Genomic DNA, 21,255 nt, shown 5'->3' on the forward strand with positions numbered 1-21,255 from the left:
ACTTGACATGTCATTAATTCTTCGCGACAATGTATTATTGGACAAAGGTACTATGTCAGTCCTTTTTGCAGACTTTTCTCTGAGCATGCAATAAACTATGTCGTTTATACATGGACCAATCAAGCTCTCTGCTATGGTATGGGCTTCTGATGCTTTTGCTACTCGGTAGCTCACTCGGTGCAACGCTTCAAGTGCATTTTCATGATCAGTACTTGCTTTGGATAAAAATCAGATGTCACTTTTCCACTTGGCTGATTTTCACTTGAAAAAATCAACAGACTTGTCGAGTTGTGCGGGATGCCTAGTTTCTAAGTGGTGCTGAAGTAGAGAAGATTTGAGGCTGCTGGTTGCTAGAACATCACCACAAATTACGCACTGTGGTTTTGGACACTCTTGATCACCAATGCACATAAAGCCATCTAATCGTTGTCATATTTTCTTTTCTTCATAAGCGACTTTCCAGGACCATCTTGATCATTTGACTTAGATTTTCCACACTGTGACAGAATATACCCCTGTACTCACACCCTGTGCACTATTGCGATCATCTTGTACAAAATATGCCTTGTGAGGTATCACTTGAAAACTCATAATTTGCTGATCGGTATTGTCCTGATAAAATGTGTGAGGCGACATTGTATGTAACGTTATAAGATTCCATTGTATGGTGTTATTAACATATGTTCCAAACTGATGTTGGCAAACAGGTCTGTCTCAAACAAAGGAATGTGTGCTCTGCATAATTTGCATTTTAGCAGCGAACGGAGTAATAAAGTAACAAGGGAAACAAAGGAAGATCAAAGGAAGATCTACAAATGTAGATTTTTTTTGTTACATAACTGCACTCAAAAGCAAAACAATGTAAAACTTTAGAGCCTACAAGTACTCTCAGTCCTACTTCTTGTTCAGCCAATTGCTAAGACAAACAAGTTTGTTTAAATTTACGGGCGATAATGCCCCCCGCAATGTCACCTGAAAATGAGAACAGGTGTTTGCATGGCACTGTTCTAGCTGGCATTGCTAGGTATTTACATGCCAGATATGCTAAACATTTGTAAGCCCCTTCATACTTTGGCCACCATTCCAGAGGACATGCTTCCATGACGATGACGTTCGTAAAAAAAAATAATGCATTAAATAAATTTGTGACTGAACTCCTTGGGGGAGAATTATACGTCTTCTGCTCTATTTTACCTGCATTCTTGCACATGTTTCATGTTATGGCAATCTCGGATGATGACCTAGCACATGTTGATCGTTTTAAGAAAACTTTCACTGCACATTTGACAAAATGCAAAGAAGGTACCAATCTGAGATTTCTAAAAGTAGCTACAGCACTCAACCCAAGGTTTAAGAACCTGAAGTTCCTTCCAAAATCTGAGAGGGATGAGGTGTGGAGCATGTTTTCAGAAGTCTTAAAAGAGCAATAGTCCGATGCAGAAACTACAGAACCTGAACCACCAAAAAACAAAATTAACCGTTTGTTGGTGCCATCTGACTCAGATGATGAAAATGAACGTGCGTCGGTCTGCATTGCTTTGGATCGTTATCGAGCAGAACCCCTCATCAGCATGGACGCATGTCTTCTGGAATGGTGGTTGAAGCATGACGGGACACACGAATCTTTACCACATCTGGCACTTAAATCTCCTGCGACACCGGCTATAACAGTGCCATTTGAACACCTGTTCTCACTTTCAGGTGACATTGCAAGCAAGAAGCAGGCAGCATTATCTCCCGAAAATGTAAACAAACTTGTTTGTCTGAGCGATTGGCAGAACAAGAAGTAAGACTGAGTGGACTTGTAGGCTGTAAAGTTTTACATTGTTTTATTTTTGATTGCAGTTTTTGTGTGTGTACTCTGACAGCGTCGGGCCAGATGGCTACAGGAGAGTAATAGAAGGCAGATATATTAGCCCCAGGTTAAGTAAGTCCCTTTTCCCTAGGTAAGTTAACAGGGAAGGTTCCAGAACAATCAGGAACCTTCTGGAGACAATTAAGACAGACAGGCTGATTAGAACACCTGCAGCCAATCAAGAAGCTGCTAGAATCAATTAAGGCAGGCTAATCAGGGCACCTGGGTTTAAAAGGGAGCTCACTTCAGTTTGTGGTGCACATGTAAGGAGCTAGGAGCAAGAGGCACTAGGAGCTGAGAGTGAGAATGCATACTGTTGGAGGACTGAGGAGTACAAGCATTATCAGACACCAGGAGGAAGGTCCTATGGTGAGGATAAAGAAGGTGTTGGGAGGAGGCCATGGGGAAGTAGCCCAGGGAGTTGTAGCTGTCGCACAGCTGTTCCAGGAGGCACTCTAGACAGCTGCATTCCACAGGGCCCTGGGCTGGAACCCAGAGTAGAGGGCAGGCCCGGGTTCCCCCCAAACCTCCCAACTCCTGGTCAGACACAGTAAGAGTTGACCTGGACCGTGGGTTCACAAAAACGGCCAAACTGAGGGCTGCCGTGAAGCTGCAAGGCGAGCAAATCCGCCAATAAGCGCAAGACCCACCAAGGTAGAGGATTCAGAGTAACAGCCGTGTTAGTCTGTATTCGCAAAAAGAAAAGGGGTACTTGTGGCACCTTAGAGACTAACCAATTTATTTGAGCATAAGCTTTTGTGAGCTGCAGCAGTGACCTGTAGCTCACAAAAGCTTATGCTCAAATAAATTGGTTAGTCTCTAAGGTGCCACAAGTACCCCTTTTCTTTTTGCAAGGTAGAGGAGGAACTTTGTCACAGTACATAATTCTACATTTGTAAATTCAACTTTCATGATAAAGAGATTGCACTACAGTACCTGTATTAGCTGAACTGAAAAAATACTATTTCTTTTGTTTCTTTTTTACAATGCAAATATTTGTGATAAAAATAAAGATAAAAAGTGAGCACTGTACACTTTGTATTCTGTGTCCTAATTGAAATCAATATATGTGAAAATGTTGAAAACATCCAAAAATATTTAAATAAATAGTATTCTCTTATTGTTTAACAGAGCAATTAATCGTGATTAATTTTTTTCATCATGTGATTAATCACAATTAATTTTTTTAATCGCTTGACAGTCCTACATCAAGCATTTTTTAGCCCTGATCCAAGTGTTTGCTGTTACATATTCTCCTGCCTTCAGTACAGGAGCCAGCTATTATCTCATCCCAAATTAACACATCAAGAGCTGACAAAATGTTGGGAGAAGGAATTAGAGAATCAAGGTTACATCAGTGAGTTCATGGGTCATTCTTATCTTGTATTTGTGTCTGCCTTATTAACTTATTTTTATATATTTACATTAAAATGTGCAGCACTGTCTGTGGCAGAGTTTGGTGCTGGAGAAGGGGGTTTTAAAGGGGCTTTAAGAGAAGGAAGACTTTAAAGTTGCATGGCCTAACCTTCCAAGGGCACATATTTCTGACATATGTCATGTCATCAAAAGAGCTTTGGTCCCTTATGGAGGAAAGAAACAAAAGGCCTGATTCAAAACCAATTAAAGTCAATGAAAATATTCACATTTTACTTGAATGGGTTTTGGATCTGTCCCACAGGGAGAATGAAAGCAGTTGAATCAGCAGAATCCAACCCCATGAAATGGTGTTAAGATGAAAGTGGAATTTGGTATGTGGAAACTACAGATCAGATCCTCATCCTGGAGTAAATTCAACTTGTTAAAACTCAACATTTTCATGTTCTTGGAAACTGACATTTTGAAATATTTTTGTTCTTTATCTGAACAAAAATAAATATTTTTGAAATTGCGCTTGAAATGGCAATTCTGAAAATTGTTCATTTTGGAAAATTTAATTTCAAAATGAATATTTCATTTAAAATTTACTTCATTTTTAAATTTTTTATTATTCTGACATTATTTCTTGGAACATCTACAGTAGTAATGCATAATATGACAGGTGACATATCATATCTGATATATCAACCACTGTATGCAGTATTGTTGTAGCCATGTTGGTCCCAGGATATTAGAGAGACAAGGTGGGTAGGTTGTTGGTCCAATAACAGACATTACCTCACCCATCTTGTCTCTCTAATGACAACTACTGACATTTCATAATATGACATGACATGTCATTGCAATATGACATATGGATTTTATATTTTGTTTTATTTTTAAAATCACTAAGGCCAGCTGCTACTCAAAAGATGTTTCGATCAGTACTCTTCTTTTCTATATAAAGTGTCTTCTGTTAGTGTTGTAATGAGGCAAGATGGTAATATCTTTTATTGAACCAAATTCTGTTGTTGAGAGAGACAAGCTTTCAAGTCACACAGAACTCTTCTTCAGGTCTGGAAAGAATACTCCGAGTGTCACGATGAAGTGAGCTGTAGCTCACGAAAGGTCATGCTCAAATAAATTGGTTAGTCTCTAAGGTGCCACAAGTACTCCTTTTCTTTTTGCGAATACAGACTAACACGGCTGTTACTCTGAAACCAGCTAAATGCAAGGTAGAACAGATTGTTTAGCATAAGTAGTTGTTAGCACATATTGTAAGGGACCATTCAATGTAGAGTGGCCCATTAACACCTCTGCAGTCATAGGACAAAAAGAGGGGATTAGTGGGTTACAGATTGTTGTAATAAGTCCTAAAACAAATGTCTCTGGGCAGTCCATGATTTTTAGTGTCTAGCAGAGTTATGAATTTAAGCTCCCAGGCTCATCTTTTGAAAATGTTGTGCAGGTTTCCTTCGAGGATGAGGACTCATAGGTCAGAGTGATCACTTTGTGAAAAATGTTCACCCATAAGTGATGTTTTTTGTCGTCTTTTATTATTTTCTTGTGTGAGTTCATTCCAGAGCATAGTGATTGTCTGGTTTCACCCACATAGTTGTTATTGGCACATTTTAGGCAATGGATGAAGTACATCATATGTTGTGATAGGAATGTGTAGGATCCACGGATCTTGAAAGGTGTGTTCATCTTTGTATCATTGAAGATATGTCTACAGGTTTTGCATCTGTTGTTCTGGCGCTGTTTTGAGTTGGTGTGTCCTGGTCTATGGGAAGCTGGCTTCTGGGGATGAGCTTGGAGAGGTTGGGGGGTTGTTTGAAGGCCAGAAGTGGAGGTATAGGAAAAATTTCTTTCAGGATGGGGTCACCACTGAGTATGAGTTGTAGTTGTCTGATGATGGAACAGTTTGGCACTTTGAACAGGACAAGATAACAAGCACACAGTATTACTCCTTAGCTGTTTTCAGAATGCTAGTAAAATGATTCCAGGCTAAAACAAGGAGTTATGCCATCTGATCTGCCCTAGACGAGGGTTGGGCCCTTAATATCCAATATCATCTTCTATAAAAATAGGGAGCTGTTCATTATGTTGTTGGCCAAATTCTCTCTTCCTATCCATGTTGCAATGCACCAGGTGTCTCCCTTATACTAGTGTTTTATGTTGTAATGTTGCAGGCCCTGATCCTACAAACTACTCCAAGGAAGAGGTCTACTATACTGCATCCAAACAGAACCCCATTTACTGCAAATTCTTTGCTACCTTTGGGAATAAAAGGATCTACAGAGAGGTAAAATGTTCAGTGCAAAATGTTTGTAGACACGAATAGAAGTTGAAAATGTCAGTGTCATTAACTCAGCATCTAGAGATGTAACTTTATCCTTATATAACCCTGACATCCGCAAGTCCTTCTAATCCCACATCTGTCACAGGGCAGGGCTTCTTTGTTTTTTAGACATAAACAAACTAAACACAAATAGTTCCTCAGCTCACCCTTCTCAGCCAGCTCCCTTTTCCTTCTGGAACACCGGTCCCAACACCACCTCTCTGAGCATTCTATCCTTTTACTCCAAGACCCTACCACAGGAGTTAGCTCTACTCGGTAGCTGCTCTCTCCAGGCACAGTCTGCCTCAATCACTTCCCCTCTTTTTGGCTTATGACACGCATATATAGCCAGGTGTAGACCTCCCCCATCCCCCATTAATAGGCTCAATTGGGCCTACCTACTCTGACACAGAGGCACTGGGCCTGGTCTATTCACAGTGACACACGTCCCCCTTTTCAGGAAAAAAACTTGGTAGGTTTTTTGTTTGTTTGTCCTTTCAACCTCCTGGGGCGTCTCTCACGCCCTCCCAAGGCAGAATACATTTCCCACAGGTATATTACACAAAACATTCCTTATAAGACTTCCAGGCCCCCCTCCACAGTTGAACCCCAAATTTTCTCAACCCAGCTAAAACTTTCCCCACACTCATTTAACAAAACACAAGTATTCCATCAAACATTTCACGTTACACAAACTCTGACACAGCACAGGGTCCCCCATGTCCCATGGGCCCTAACATAATCCCACAGGACCAAATGCCTAATCCCAGTCCTTCTGAGTCCTATGTAATAGACCTCAGCCTCACTGGGCACAGGCAATATAGGGTCATCCTCTCTGCCTGGACTTTGAGGTCCCTGCACCCAAAGGCTTTTAAGTCTCTGCAAGCAGTTTCTAATTCAGTCTCAAATTCATGTACCATAGCATTAAGTGTCCTTTTTCCTGCTGGGTGAACTGAAGTTCTGTCACCAGTTACTCTCTCATGCTGATGGTCCTTTAACTCACATTCTGCCACTTCTAGTTGTTCTGTGAGCTCCCTGTCACAGGAACCATAAAACAGGTACTCCCTGTCTCCCTTCTTGTACCAGACCCCTGCTTCCACCCCGGCCCCTTATCTGGGCCTCTACTTGCTGCTGCCGCTTTTTCTGGGTCCCTGCACCACCTTGTTTAATTGGAGGCTCAGTTTGGGTTTTCATGGTTCCCTGTTGGGTGTGAGACTCTGTTTGTGTTCCCACCAGCCTCCATCCTCTGGTTCTTCTCTTGATCTGGACCTGCAGATCTCTTTCTCTAGTATTAAGCATTACTGTTTCTCTTTCTCAGCTCCCCCCTGAACCCAGGCTAATTCTTGTTCTAAACCTACTAACTGCTCTATAATCTTTTCCTATGAGGTGCTTGCCTCCTCCAACACTTGTTGGCATCTTTTGAATTGTTCCTACAATCCATTGGGGTGGTCATGAGCTCCCTCTCTACCCACTTTGCCATCCTTACTATAGCTTGAGCCCCCTTACTTCCTTTTCCAATTGATTCTGAACCGTCTTTGTCCTGGACTGTTGTTCTACTTCCCACTGCATGAGGGCTGAGAAACGCAGTCTTTCCCCAGAATTATCGGCCAATGCAGATCCTTGACTACCCTGATGCACAGCTGAGCTCTCTGGCCCTGTACTTCCAGCTCAACTTCTGCTGGGCAGCAGATGTGGTCTCACTATAGACACAGAAGATGTGTACAGGGAGACATTGGTCTACATTGTTTACCCTCACCCTATTGTTCTGGACAAGGGTACACCAACAAACTGAGTCTATACGTCCCTCAATCATTATTTCTCCCAACGTAACTGGTACCATGTCTGGCCGAACTCCCCTAACTTTCTGAGTGGATCCCTGTCCCCAGGTTCAGCTGTAGTACAGCCTAGATAACCATACTCCATCACTGGACATTCTTGTTTAATATGCCCAGGCTGGCCATACCTGAAACATATCATGGGAGACCCGCAACCTCCTCCACAAGTGTTATAATTAAGCTGTGGGGCTACCTAAGTCTCTGGTCACTCTTATGTATCCCCTACATTTTGGTCACTCTAGGCCTTTCCCATTTGATATCTTCCCTGGGCCACTCCATTAGGATCCCCTCAATTTGCCATACCGTCCTGGCTGCTTGTCTCCCTCAACCTCAAAGAAGACCTTTGCTCAGCTTCTTCTTCTGAGGCTGCCTGAAAGCACCTTACCCAGCTCTGGGCTCCCATGTGTTGAACCTAAATAAGGAAGTGTTATTTACTCCTTCTCATAGCACAAGAACTAGGGGTCACCAAATTAAATATGCAGCAGGCTTAAAACAAACAAAAGGAAGTATTTTTCACACAACGCACAGTCAATCTCTGGAACTCCTCACCAGGGGATGTTGTGAAGGCCAAGACTATAACAGGGTTCAAAAAAGAACTAGATAGGTTCCTGGAGGATAGGTCCATCAATGGCTATTAGCTAGGATGGACAGGGATGGTGTCCCTAGCCTCTGTTTGCCAGAAGCTGGGAATGGGTGACAGGGGATGGATCACTTGATGATTACCTGTTCTGTTCATTCCTTCTGGGGCACCTGGCATTGGCTACTGTCGGAAGACAGGATACTGGGCTCGATGGACCTTTGGTTTGACCCAGTATGGTCTTTCTTATGGACTTTAAGAACTGCTTCAAGAAAATTTTGTCCAGGGTTCTCTCTACTGAGCTGGTCTCAGAGCAGATCCACCAAGGCTCAAGGTCCTGTAATTTCTGGGATCCTTCCCATGTTTGTGGCCCTTGTGGAAATGGTTCTACTCGAATTCAGTGTCTGTATGCCTCTGGAGTCAGTCCTGATTGGTTGTCTTCATTATCGGATAGGAGCTTGCCTGTTCATGATTTATTGCTTGGTAAGCTGTCTGTGCCTTGCCAGTCAGGAACATTGCTGTGCTGGTCACCCATGTCAATACCACTCAGCTTGCTGTCCTTGCCACTCTAAAGTGTTCAGAGGAAGGTCTCAGAGTCATCTTCTGATCCCAGCTTCACCGGGTGTGGGCTCCAGCTGGCTCAGAGTTCCATAATCCACCATGTTGCCGGGCATCCCTAGGCCCAACCATTTATGTGAGCAGTCTTCCTCTTGAAAGTGGGCTTCTTTCCACCTCTGTTGTGTGGCAAATTGTGCCTCCTGATGCTTCTGTTGCATGAGTGGAGCCTGAGTCTGCCTCAGCTGTTCTTGTGGCTGGTGTATTGAGGCCATCTGCTGTGCTGCCCTGTTAGCCCCCAAACTGGGTGCAGTCAGTTAATATTAGAGGTTTGGCTTTCTCTTCACTGGGCACCAAAGACCCACCTCACTCTTCCCTTAGATGAGGATCTATTGAATTGCCTGTGTTCTCCATCGTACATCACAAAACAGGGCTTCTGCCCAGCTTCAAAAAACACAGACCCCACCCGTTCTCCTTTAGTTAGGTTTATCTTTCAAACGCAAGCAAAGCAAAGCAAAAAACCAAATGCAAACAGTTCGTCTGATCACCCTTCTCAGCCAACTACTTTCTCCTTCTACTTCTTCTAAAACACTGCCCCCTGGGCTACCTGCCTGGGCACCCGGGCCCTTACTTCAGGCCTCCCACCCCCCAGAAGTTAGCTCTACTTGGCTGCTCTCTCCAGGCACAGCCCCTCCCCCCAATACCCCCAGGGGTAGCCCTGCACCCTTTAATCGGCTCAATTGGGCCCATCTGCTCTGATGCAATGGAGCTGATCCTGGTCTACTCACAGGGTCCAACTACCTTGTGACACCATCATTTACTTGAGATGTAAAATCGAGGTCTTGACCAATTCTGACCACAAAAAATTGCCTGGCTTTGCTGGTATAAATAAGGAAGTTAACTCTGGTTTCTTGCTTAAATTGCAATACAGACAATTACATTCTGCATGCCTTAGTTCCCCCAGCATTTTCTACTACCTTCACGTCCTGTCCAAACTGTGGTGTTGTATATTGAGTGCTCTTTAACGGCTGCCACATTCCAGGTTGGAATCGGTTCTGTTTTCTATTCTGGGCAGGGTGATTTTGTCATCCATAACCCTGATGTATCTGACAAGTGGGCGGGGAGCTTGTTAGCTAATATTTGTAATCTTTAGATGAAAGGTGCTTGCGAAGTGCAAGGGGTTAATTATTATTATTAGTGCAAGAGTGTCACTAACCTATTTCCACAAACACTCCCTTTCAGGAGTTAGTTTCTGGATCTCAGGAAAAAAATGACACTCTTGAGAAAAAAAAAACAACAACAAACCCTGTGTTAGGAGAAAACCCTTCATACCTGAGATTTTTGGTGAGACTGTTTAGCTCTATTCATTTTCTGCTTGAATTATATAAAACTATTGAAACAAAATAGTTCATTAGCTCAGTTTTATTCTCAAGGAAGCTTTGGTTGCCCTTTATATTATTCTTATATCTCAAGACAATGTTTCTTTACTTATGAGCAGATGTTTGAAATCCTCCAGGAGATTTTTATAAGACTATGGAAATGAACTTGGCATGGGTACTGGTCTCCCAGGTGGAGCGGGTGAACACAAGCCTTCTTAGAAGTCTCAGATCAAGGCTAGTCAGAAAGAGCAACAGAGCCCAGCCACCAAAAGCCTAGTGCTTTGGTGACTGACAGGTACAGGCTCTTTCTGAAGCATAAAAAGGAATGCTAAATGATCTCACTGACAGAATAAATCTTCTATTTGTTTGGTCTGGACCAGATGTGCTACAGGCTGATGTGGAAATGTCTGCTGATGCCAATCTCAGTTAAAATCACAATTTGGCAGCAGGTTATTTTTTTTTTGTATTTATTTTTTTTTAAAAGATGCAAACCCATTTAGTACTCTTAAAATATTTTCAGTATTGATTGCAGTTAATTGGGAAGGGTCCCGCTTGACGTAACTGGAGCCGCGAGGAGCTGCTTTGCAGCAGATGCAGGCTGTATGTCAGAAAAGCCCCTGTAACCTCAGATGAGAAATGTGGGCAAGCCCCTCAAAGATTCATCCATTAAGGCTCATGTCCTGTTCTAGTTTTACATGCTCTAGTCTAGCTTAACGCATGCGCAATGCTGGGTCCAGCACAGGTTCACAGGACAAGTCTACCTTAGATAGTTTGCAGAATTCTCAGGACTTGGGATGTCTTCAGATTCCACAGTATAATTCATTATTCAGTATAATTCATTCACTATTTCATTTTAAAACACTGAGGATTTTAAAGCTATTTCATGCAGTTTGTAATTAATGAGGTCTTTCCAAAGCACTGAATGTTAGGGGATGGAGAAAGGGAAAGTGTGGTTTGATCAGTAAAACAAACACACTCTTTTCTTGAACCAGAGCAGGAGGTCACAATGCCTCAGTAGTCCGATTCCCATACCATTCTTTACCACAGGGCCTGTTCTCCTGTGCTAAAGAGACATTTGGAAATGTTCAGATTACCAATTCAGAAAAATGTAAAAGGGAATCATAGGGTTAAAATTAGAGATTATTATTTATATTAAGATGGCATCTAGGCACCCTGGTCTAGGCCCTCTTGAGTTAGGCACTGTACATACATGGTGAGAGACAGCCTCTGGCCCAGAGAGCATAGGATGTAGGTATCAAACAGACCACAACAGATGGACAAAACAGACATATGGGACGGAGGTGGGTTGGGAGGATGAGGTACAAAATGAGATGGGTTCAAGCAGCCTAGTTTTGGTGTTGGCAAAATGCTGCAGCTGCTATTTTGCCTTTCCTGTGGGTTTGGATTCATGGCCTGGAAGAAAATGGTTGATTTTTCATCTTACTAGTTTCCCCTGTCCATTTTGGATGAATGCAAGCTTTTAAAAAAAATCTCTTTTTCCTTTAAATAATTCTTGCCCTGCTTCTAGGACCCTGAGAGGAATAAAATAAGTAAATCAATAAAACATCCAGTCCCCAGGCTCAGAATTGCAGGTAACATACACATGTGAATGTGTTGTATGTGGTAAATTATGGAGCCATTTAAAAATGCATTTATCATGTATCTGTGACCACCTTATCTGCCCTCTTCCCACAAAACCATTTCCCCAGGACTTATTCTAGCATGTCAGACCCCTGGGCAGCTTCAGAGAGATGCCTTTTCTTATCTGAAATCAAGGAGCCACAACGATGTCATCTTTATCGCCCCAGAATGTGAAGTTTCCTCCAAATCAGTAGCCCAGGCAAGATTCAGTCCTTGGGCCAGTGTTAGTTTCTCTACATCTAAAAATGTTGCAGCTTTAATGTTTGTTAGTTGTGAGAAATGGAAACTTTATCTCATTTGGAAGGGGAGATTCCCAGATTCTTAATGAGGCCCAACAGCTAATTGTAGCCCTAGAGGGACCCAAGATAACTTTTAATCTGTGACAGGAAGAGGGCTTGAAGGCCACGGACTGCATCCTTTAAGATATTACATGGTAAGTGGAGCTAAGGGGCTTATGTGCCCAAGACGTAAGAGTGAGAGATGTGAGAGAGGGCTATATTGGCTCTGAGGATGCATGGGACATTGAGGCCTAAAACAGTGTTCCCTACAAAACTGAATCTGGAAGTGAGCCCCTGGCTGCTTTGAGTCCCAATTGATTCTGCAGCAAATGGTCCAGAAACACAATGAGAACAGACTTTCTTATAGTATTTAATTGCTTCTGTTTCAACCCAGGACCTGAAAATGCAGAGGTGTACAAAAACCTGGGGAAATTTTACAAGTTTGTTTCCAGAAAATGGCAAAAGCTGGGAAAGTGTGTGGGGTGTTATGGAATTGTACACTGTATCTCACTACAGAACTAAATCATCTTCTTGATCTCCAAGAAGAAGAACTGGACTTGGGTAGCAGAGTGTGATAAAGCTTTTAAGAAGCTAATGAATCATTGCTAGTCTTACAGATGTTCAGACACTTTGATCGAGATCTGCTTGTACACTTACATGTGATGCAGTTATATTCCACATCACACCCACCAGAAGGAGGAAATCTTTAATTCTTAAGCAACTATGCAGAAATTGAAGGGGAGTTATTAAGAATTACCATGAAAGTTCACAACGTTTATCAGTATATGTATGGGTGAAGTTTTAATCTTTGAACAGATCACCATTATCTTGCATCAGTCCTTATACCCTCATGTCGTATTCAGTCTTTAGATGCCAGTGGAATGCAAAGATGAATGCTGTTGTAATCTGTCCATACCTTTGTTATCAGCTACACGAAGGCCACATTACATGGCAATGCACAAAACTAGTCTAGCTTACATTTTCTACTCCGGCTTTCAAAGGCTTTGCCAATTCATGCTTTCTTTTTTGGAGAAGTGCAAAACATACCTATAGCAGTATCACAAGAAAAACAATGCATAGGTAGGTCAAGAGTGTCTCGAGTTTTGGTCCTGGGATGCAATTACATGGGAGAAAAAAAACTAGGAAAATAAGAAGGGTTTTATGCCCTCTTATGCCAGATGTGAACTATCTGTTCACTCTGGATGTCTGCTATGGGGGTTTCAAATTATTACTCCATTGCTGGATGAAAGGCATAAAACCTGCCAGATGTCTGAATGTACAATTCTCAAGGGTCAGCTGGTTAAATAACTTAACCAAATCTTGGTGTACAACACCATCTGTTCTGAAGACCTCTCAGCCTATGTCACTACACAAGGTTAACAGGATATTGGACAGTCTGTTGGTGATAGAGGATACTAAGCTAGAACAAAGAGCAAGAACCATCCGCTCTTGTTCACAAGCTTTAGGAAAATCATATAAGCTGTCTCGCTGGAACATATCAAGGGAGACTATGCCAGGCTGGGGAAGATGCTTAAGGAAATCGAGGCTCAGGTGATCTTCAGTGGGATGCTGCCTGTTCCTAGAGAAGGGCAACAAAGGTGTGACAAGATTATGACTATCAACAGATGGCTCAGACAGTGGTGCTATAAGGAGGGCTTTGGGATGTATAGCCGCTGGGAGGCATTCATGGACAGAGGACAGTTCTCTCGGGATGGACTTCATCTGAGTAGGGAAGGAAATAGACTTCTAGGATGGAGGCTGGCACAACTGATTAAGAGAGCTTTAAACTAGGAATTGAGGGGAGATGGTTGAAAGATGTCCAGGTAATCTCCACGCCGGATTTTAGCATTGAGATGGAAGAAAACAAAGTAAGAAAGGATACAGCCGTGGGTAGGAAAATGGACATAAGGAGGAAGGGCAGTCTGGATACCAGTCTAATAGGTCATACTGGCTGTAGAATGTCCGTGCCTAATTGGGTAAAGAATGTGAGTGAAGCCAAACAGCAAAAATTAAGATGTTTGTACACCAATGCGAGGAGCCTACGTAACAAAATGGAAGAACTAGAGCTAGTGGTGCAGATATTATAGGGATAACAGAAACATGGTGGAATAGTAGTCATGACTGGACTACAGGTATTGAAGGGCATGTGCTGTTTAGGAAAGACTGAAATAAAGGTAAAGGTGGTGGAGTAGCATTGTATATCAATGATGAGGTAGAATGTAAAGAAATAAGAAGTGATGGAATGGATAAGACAGAGTCCATCTGGGCAAAAATCACACTGGGGAAGAAAACTACTAGAGCCCCCCCTGTGATAGTGCTTGGGGTGTGCTATAGACCGCCAGGATCTAATTTGGATATGGATAGAGCCCTCTTTAATATTTTTAATGAAGTAAATCCTAATGGAAACTGCGTGATCATGGGAGACTTTAACTTCCCAGATATAGACTGGAGGACAAGTGCTAGTAATAATAATAGGGCTCAGATTTTCCTAGATGTGATAGCTGATGGATTCCTTCATCAAGTAGTTGCTGAACCAACAAGAGGGGATGCCATTTTAGATTTGGTTTTGGTGAGTAGTGAGGATGTCACAGAAGAAATGGTTATAGGGGACAACCTTGGTTCAAGTGATCATGAGCTAATTCAATTCAAACTGAACGGAAGGATACACAAATATAAATCTGCGACTAGGGTTTTTGATTTCAAAAGGGCTGACTTTCAAAAATTAAGGAAATTAATTAGGGAAGTGGATTGGACTGAAGAATTTATGGATCTAAAGGCAGAGGAGGCCTGGGATTACTTCAAGTCAAAGCTGCAGAAGCTATCGGAAGCCTGCATCCCAAGAAAGGGGGAAAAATCCATAGGCAGGAGTTGTAGACCAAGCTGGATGAGCAAGCATCTCAGAGAAGTGATTAAGAAAAAGCAGAAAGCATACAGGGAGTGGAAGATGGGAGGGATCAGCAAGGAAAGCTACCTTATTGAGGTCAGAACATGTAGGGATAAAGTGAGAAAGGCTAAAAGTTAAGTAGAGTTGGACCTTGCAAAGGGAATTAAAACCGATAGTAAAAGGTTCTATAGTCATATAAATAAGAAGAAAACAAAGAAAGAAGAAGTGGGACTGCTAAACACTGAGGATGGAGTGGATGTTAAGGATAATCTAAGCATGGCCCAATAGCTAAACAAATACTTTGCCTCAGTCTTTAATGAGGTTAATGAGGATCTTAGGGATAATGGTAGCATGACAAATGGGAATGAGGATATGGAGGTGGATATTACCATATCTGAGTTAAAATCACAATTTGGCAGCAGGTTATTTGGCAGCAGAAACTCAAACAGGTTAATGGGACTAAATTGGGGGGCCCAGATAATCTTCATCCAAGAATATTAAAGGAATTGGCACATGAAATTGCAAGCCCACTAGCAAGAATTTTTAATGAATCTGTAAACTCAGGGGTTGTACCGTATGATTGGAGAATTGGTAACATAGTTCCTATTTTTAAGAAAGGGAAAAAAAGTGATCCGGGTAACTACAGGCCTGTTAGTTTGACATCTGTAGTATGCAAGGTCTTGGAAAAAAATTTGAAGGAGAAAGTAGTTAAGGACATTGAGGTCAATGGTAAATGGGACAAAATACAACATGGTTTTACAAAAGGTAGATCATGCCAAACCAATCTGATCTCCTTCTTTGAGAAAGTAACAGATTTTTTTAGACAAAGGAAACACAGTGGATCTAGTTTACCTAGATTTCAGTAAGGCGTTTGACATGGTGCCACATGGGGAATTATTAGTTAAATTGGAAAAGATGGGGATCAATATGAAAATTGAAAGGTGGATAAGGAATTCGTTAAAGGGGAGACTACAGCGGGTTCTACTGAAAGGTGAACTGTCAGGCTGGAGGGAGGTTACCAGTGCAGTTCCTCAGGGATCGGTTTTGGGACCAATCTTATTTAATCTTTTTATTACTGACCTCGGCACAAAAAGTGGGAGTGTGCAAATAAGGTTTGTGGATGATACAAAGCTGGGAGGTATTGCCAATTTAGAGAAGGACCAGGATATCATACAGGAGGATCTGGATGACCTTGTAAACTGGAGTAATAGTAATAGGATGAAATTTAATAGTGAGAAGTGTAAGGTCATGAATTTAGGGATTAATAACAAGAATTTTAGTTGTAAATTGGGGATGCATCAATTAGAAGTAACGGAGGAGGAGAAGGACCTTGGAGTATTGGTTGACCACAGGATGACTATGAGCCGCCAATGCGATATGGCCATGAAAAAAGCTAATGCGGTCTTGGGATGCATCAGGCGAGGTATTTCCAGTAGAGATAAGGAGGTGTTAGTACCGGTATACAAGGCACTGGTGAGACCTCATTTGGAATACTGTGCGCAGTTCTGATCTCCCATGTTTAAGAAGGATGAATTCAAACTGGAACAGGTACAGAGAAGGGCTACTAGGATGATCCGAGGAATGGAAAACCTGTCTTATGAAAGGAGACTCAAGAAGCTTGCCTTGTTTCGCCTAACCAAAAGAAGGCTGAGGGGAGATATGATTGCTTTTTATAAATATATCAGAGGGATAAATACCAGAGAGGGAGAGGAATTATTTAAGCGCAGTACCAATGTGGACACAAGAACAAATGGATATAAACTGGCCATCAGGAAGTTTAGACTTGAAATTAGACAAAGGTTTCTAACCATCAGAAGAGTGAAGTTCTGGAACAGCCTTCCAAGGGAAGCAGTGGGGAAAAAAGACCTATCTGGCTTCAAGATTAAACTCAATAAGTTTATGGAGGAGATGGTATGATGGGATAACATGATTTTGGCAATTAACTGATCTTTAACTATTCATGGTAAATAGGCCCAATGGCCTGTGATGTAATGTTAGATGGGGAGGGATCTGAGTTACTACAGATAATTCTTTCCTGGGCATCTGGCTGTTGAATCTTGCCCACATGCTCAGGGTTCAGCTGATCGCCATATATAGGGTCGGGAAGGAATTTTCCTCCAGGGCAGATTGGAAGAGGCCCTGGGGGTTTTTCGCCTTCCTCTGCAGCATGGGGCACGGGTCACTTGCTGGAGGATTCTCTGCACCTTGAAGTCTTTAAACCATGATTTGAGGACTTCAATAGCTCAGACATAGGTGAGAGGTTTATTGCAGGAGTGGGTGGGTGAGATTCTGTGGCCTGCATTGTGCAGGAGGTCAGACTAGATGATCATAATGGTCCCTTCTGACCTTAATATCTATGAATCTATAAGCAGAGGCACTGAAATATCTAGGGGACATGTAGGCCACTTATGGGTGGTGAATTCCAGGAAGGAATAACAGGGACCTCTAAATGGACTGATGCCTCCATCTGAGAAGGCAGTCTGCAGACATCCTTGATGCATGGATTAGTCTGACCAGTGCTTGGATGCTGATTTTCTTGTAAATGACAGCCTTGTCTTCAACATCCCTGTAACAGGCGGGCCTGCCCCTTAAAAGCCAGAGGCCGGGGGCCAGTCAGCCCCAGTCAATTATCAGACCCAGATGGACAGGAAGTAAGTAATTATAAAAGCCAGCAAGTGGCTCAGTTGAGGGGGGACTGCGGAGTGAAGCTGCAGGAAGGAAGAGTTTTCTATAGTGGTCCCCAAGGAAGGGAGAACCCAGAACCAAGGGCTACAGACTAAATTTGGTGTGGCTGATAATTCCCCAGGCTGTTGCAGAAGCCAGCATCTCACACTTCCATTTATAGGCAAGTTTATCAGAAAAGTAATGATGACTATATTCCAATAGCATCTAATCTCTACCAGCATCCTGGATCCTTCACGACTTGGGTGTCAATGAAAACAAGGCATAGAAATGGCTTTCAAGGTACAGATGCATGGCTTCCTTGTGTTATGGGCTCAGGTCAAACTTCAAAGCTTATACTACTTATCTGCAGGTGCAGCCTTTGATACCATCAATCAAAAGGCGCTGTTCGCCTTCAGAAAAGACCTATTCAGAGAGGACATGATAGCTCTATACTGGCTTGGCTCATTCCTCTCAAACAAATCTTAGGCAGCTGCTCCATGTCCTCAAGGGCCCTTATATGTGGAATCCCTTTCTGTCCTTTCTCCTTTTTAATGTACATATGAGAATCCTGTTAGCGGTTAAGAGATGCCATAGGCTCCAATCCCACCAATGTACTAACAGTATCCAGCTGTGTATCTTCTCAACTGATGTGACAAAGGGAAACATTTTGTGAAGCTAACCACACTGCGATCATAGACTTCGTCAAAGGCATTTGCCCTCTGACTGTTGAAATAGTGTGAGGACTTGAGATCTTATTAGATGTATCATTTATCCTTGATAACCAGGCAGGCAAAAATAGCATAAAGTTTGCAATTGTTTTTATTGCTCCCCCTCAAAAAAAAAAATCAAAAACTAATTAGAGTTATTGAGTGACAAGTCTACCCATTAGATCACTGATAAAACCCAAGCACACAAAAGCAAGGAAATGAAGAGCTAAGGATGTAATCAGTCTTACGTTGCCAGTTGTGGAGAAGAGAACTTTGAAATTTTGATATAGGAAAGTAGTAAGTGAAGTTATGTTTAATCTGGTTGAATAAATCTGTTTTTGAAAACCAGACGTCAGAGGCATAGTAAATCAGTGGGTTTTGAAAAGATCTCCAGGGCTCTCAAAATAGAGTTAGGAAAAGCAGCCAGGATCACCCAAGATTTACAAGCAAGTGCCCTGAAAGGAAGCTTAGAGGGATAAAACAGCTGTTATTCCTGACCCAGACACACCAGAGTTGAATAAGGTGTGTGCCCAGGAAGGGACAGGTCATGACACCAGTGAATAAATGTATCAGATGGGGAACTGACCCATCTATGTTTATGTCATAGGTAGATTTCAAAGCTCTAAGCAAAGGCGTGTAAGCCTTGCTCCTGTTGACCTTGATTGAGAGATTTGAACCAATCTGTATGAGACACCCTGTTGTCTAATGGCTAATCTATCACGCTACCACTTTAGGGATCCACATTGTATTTTCAAGTCTGCCACAAACTTCCTTTGTAACCGCTTGCAATTCATTTACCTCTAAAATAATCCTGACATCTGATGTTCCTCATTTTCCCCCATCTGAAAAACGGCCTTGTATACATTCCACTTAGGCCACGGAGGCATTTTGGTGGGGAATGGAGAGGTAATTTTATCAGAGCCTGGAATTTACTTTTACTTTTGAAAAGCAGCCCTGGCTAGTTTGGACGTCAAAAATGAAAATATTCAACACCACTATGTTCTTTATCTCAGTCAGCTTCACTGACAGAGAATCATGCTTATTCTGCCACAAATGGAAATTTCTTTTAAAAAATTGAGTATACGTCTCCTCGAAAAATGGACTCTGGAAGGAGCTTGTGTTAAAAACTACCCAGGCTTCACATTTTGTGGTGTAATGTTTATTTTTGTTGTGAACATCAGGGGTTACAGAGAATCATAGGAAACTACATATACTCCAGAAAGGAGTGATTTAAAGTCTTTTAATCTCAAAAAGGATAGACTCAATTTAATGAAAATTTTTAGAATACATTTTAGTTGCTAATTATATTAAGTCCTAAATGTTTAAAAGCATGAGGATTTTTCTCTTTTTTGGGGGGGAGGGGAAGGAGTCGGGTGGGATCGAATCATGGAACTGAGATGGCAATTTTAAGTATCCTTGTATCAAGATCCTATGGGTGGTATAACAAGATCCAATGGCTGAAAGTTGAAACCAGACAAATTCAGACTAGAAATAAGATGCAAACTTTTAATAGGGAGGGTAATTAACCATTGGAACAATTTGCCACTGATTATATTGGTTTCTCCATCACTGAAAATTTTAAAATCAAGACAGGATGTTTCTCTAGAAGATATGTTCTAGTCCAAACATGACCTAGGTCAGAGAAGTCCTATGGCCAGTGTTATGCAGGAGGTCAGACTAAATGATCAAAAAGGTTCTTTCTGGCCTTAGAATCTATGGATCTATGCATCTAATAGACTGGTACCCAAAACCTAAACAGCCACCAACACAGGCTTCAATCATATCACCTGAAGGAAGAATGCTGTTAGCTGTCTCCTACTGAAATAACCTGACATCTTTTTATTTTATTTTTTTAAGGCTGCAATGGCCAAGATTTCCAAAAGTGACTGGTGATTTGGGGTACCTCAGTTTCTGGGTGACCATAAGAGGCCTGGTTTTCAGAGGCTGGGTGCTCACACAGATACACTGCCCAATGCTGCTCCAAAATCAATGGTAAAAAACTTCCCATTCATAACAAGAGGAATCTTGAAATCTATTGACCACAAAAAACATAACTTTCCTTAAATGCAACGTAGACTTCAGATATAGCTGGTATATGAGTTTTGAAGGAGATGTAACAATATGAAAAGTCTGGGGGTTAATTTCTAAGCTGCTAATTTTGAGCTAGATAGTCCCAAGGAAATATTATACAAATCTCAAAATTTCAAATCAGGTTCTTCTAAAAAAATGATCTCTAACTCAAAAAATGTTTGGCAAATGTTCTTCAAGCTTTGTAGAAGCATTCTCAGCACCCAGGTACTAGGGTGATGAAGGTCCTGTAAACTGAGAGATGATAGATTCTCCTTTCCCTTCAGAGTACATCTGACCATTGTCAGGCCAAATGACTTTTCCAAGCCAATATTATTGGAGGACAAGTATAGGGCCTTGTAATAGAAAGGCCTGAGCAGGGACAGATCCAATTACAGTATTGTAGTCTTAATATGGAGCAGCTACTGACTTTCACTATTATAAAATGAGTTACAGGGTTTGTCCCTGTACTACTGGAGAGATGCTCACATAACAGAAAGCCCAAAGACAAAAAGGTATAGGGCATGAACTTCCTCGCTCACCTTTACAGAACATCCTTATGGGTCTGTGTTGAGTCACTTTTTCACAGCAGTGTGGAAATGATATCACAGCTGCTGAACTTGTTGCTTGATAAATAATAGAGGGTTCTATTTTCCAGGGCTGCCAGTGGAACTAAATCCACTATAAAATATGGTTTGTTAACCTACAGAGAATTACAACACTTGAAAAGAACAGCTGATACCTAAAACTTTGCAACAGAGCGCGTTTAGTAATTATCCTTCTATTTCCTATTTCTCCTCCCTTCCTTTATTAGGAAGGGCACATCCATCAAAATAGGATCTTTATTTACCGATGGTTCATCTTCTCCTTCTGCATCAAGAACAATGGAAGAGAAGTATTTAAAAATCAGTGTGGTGTGAGCAGGATCCTTGCTAAATACAATGTTTTTTTCAGTTTCCCATGAGGTACCACTAGCTTTTCAGTTCTAACCGGAATTCAGTCACTGTTGCCAGTCAGCCGCTGCTGGGACCTTCCAGTTGTTTCTCCTCTTCTGGACACAACATGTAGAGGGAACAGTTATTGCTTCTGATATAACTCTGAAGGACAGGCATACAA

This window comes from Chelonia mydas, chromosome 3, assembly GCF_015237465.2.
Source record: "Chelonia mydas isolate rCheMyd1 chromosome 3, rCheMyd1.pri.v2, whole genome shotgun sequence".
In the NCBI taxonomy this organism is placed as follows: domain Eukaryota; kingdom Metazoa; phylum Chordata; order Testudines; family Cheloniidae; genus Chelonia; species Chelonia mydas.